This window comes from Schistocerca americana, chromosome 3, assembly GCF_021461395.2.
Source record: "Schistocerca americana isolate TAMUIC-IGC-003095 chromosome 3, iqSchAmer2.1, whole genome shotgun sequence".
In the NCBI taxonomy this organism is placed as follows: domain Eukaryota; kingdom Metazoa; phylum Arthropoda; class Insecta; order Orthoptera; family Acrididae; genus Schistocerca; species Schistocerca americana.
In genome coordinates this window covers 937,742,452-937,744,568 of record NC_060121.1, presented here as the reverse complement: position 1 = coordinate 937,744,568, position 2,117 = coordinate 937,742,452, and the positions used below count along the sequence as shown (strand labels likewise).

Genomic DNA, 2,117 nt, shown 5'->3' with positions numbered 1-2,117 from the left:
GAGTGGTTTTGGACTTCCAGCTTGCTCTGCAGTGCGCTGCTGATGGAATTCCCTTCGTGTTATTTTGACACTGACAGGGTTCGCGAGTGCAACATTTAGGTCTGTAGTAACTTTTCAGCTGTCGTTTTCTTATTTTTCGTAACAATTGTCTTCGATGATTATATGTCACGATCACTGAACACAAAACTTCCTGGCAGATTAAAACTGTGTGCCGGACCGAGACTCGAACTCGGGACCTTTGCCTTTCGTGGGCAAGTGCTCTACCAACTGAGCTATCCAAGCACGACTCACACCCTGTCCTCACAGCCTTATTTCTGCCAGTACCTTGTCTCCTACCTTCCAAACTTTACAGAAGCTCTCCTGCGAACCTTGCAGAACTAGCACTCCTGAAAGAAAGGATATTGTGGAGACATGGCTTTGCCACAGCCTGGGGGATGTTTCCAGAATGAGATTTTCACTCTGCAGCGGAGTGTGTGCTGATATGAGACTTCCTGGCAGATTAAAACTGTGTGCCGGACCGAGACTCGAACTCGGGACCTTTGCCTTTCGCGGGCAAGTGCTCTTGGAACACAGTTTTAATCCGCCAGGAAGTTTCATATCAGCGCACACACCGCTGCAGAATGAAAATCTCATACTGAACACAAAGTTTCCTCCATGTTGTGACTTAGCGGATGATGTTTTTCAGCTTTCCATGTATGCGGTATAAATATTCGATGCGGTGCCTCTTGAAACACCAAACACATCGTCTATATTGTTTACGGAAGCACCCCACCATTCGCGCACCAACAACAGTGCTCACGTTCGAATTAACATAGCTCCGACGTAGTGCACTCACAACTACACAGAGCACGGTTCGTACGGCGACTGACATTTCAACATGTTGCCGTTCGTGGTCAAATACAGCAGCGCAACCTGCATGTTTGGCTGGCGCCTACACTTACGTTCAAGCAGGCGTTGTTCCCATGTTTTTATCCAACCCCTGTACACTGTCATTGTACCATGTTTTTTGGATGCTTCAGTTTTTGAAATGATAATTAAATCAAGACCCGAAGCTGTCGACAGGAGTTGATATACATCAACGGGGACAGTTGAAAATGTGTGCCCCGACCGGGACTCGAGCCTGGGATCTCCTGCTTACATGGCAGATGCTCTATCCATCTGCCACCGAGGGCACAGACGATAGTGCGACTGCAGAGATTTATCACTTGCACGCTCCCCGTGAGACCCATATTCCCAACTTAATGTCCACACACTACATTCGTAGTACCCCTGCCCATTACACTCTTTACTCGCGGCAGACAATCTTACCGAGTCCCGTAAGAGTTCGGGCAATGCGTGTGCATCCAGCACAGAAGAAGAAGGTCAATGGCCGATTAGTCTTAACTATATGAAGATGGTATTTGTTCTTTCGGGCATGTCCGAAAGAACAAATACCGTCTTCATATAGCTTCTGTTTTTTGTCAGGCAGTGTATATTGTAAAGAGTAACGGCGTACAACACACCTTGTGGCATTTGCAAAATTGTTTTTACATCTGACGATATCGCCCGATATAATCGACCGATAAACAATTTTTATTGAAACAAATTGCATTTTTGTTTCACAATGCAACAGCTATACTAGCAACAGGAACGCGTGTCGTTAGAGAAATCGCTTAATAGAGTTGAAATTTCATTTTTGGCCTGCAAATTTTTTTTCTGCACCTAGTCTCATCACTGCAGTGGCAAACAACGTATTTCTTTGTGCTCTCAGATTTCGCAATGTAACACATATCTCCGTGTTGCAAGGGATCCCAGACTTGTTAGCCCAGAGAACTGTCCTTGATAGTCGTTGCGATCCGGTTTTTATTATACAACACGGTGGGCATCATGTCTTGTTTTACTCTTTACAGTTACATTTCTTTTAATCGTTTGTAGCGTGATGTAGTTTGTCCCGGCGGAGGTTCGAGTCCTCCCTCGGGCATGGGTGTGTGTGGTTGTCCTTAGGATAATTTAGGTTAAGTAGTGTGTAAGCTTAGGGACTGATGGCCTTAGCAGTTAAGTCCCATAAGATTTCACACACATTTGAATATTTTTCTGATGTATTTTAGGAGGAATGCTTTTGTTTAAATCTCTGGAGC

General features: G+C 45.1%; 1 non-coding gene across 1 annotated transcript; it reads right to left on the bottom strand.

Moving 5' to 3' along the window:
• Positions 1–208: 208 nt before the first annotated feature.
• On the bottom strand, positions 209–283 carry Trnas-cga. The gene has a single exon. It is a non-coding gene; the product is annotated as a tRNA-Ser (tRNA).
• Between the last annotated feature and the right edge of the window lie 1,834 nt (positions 284–2,117).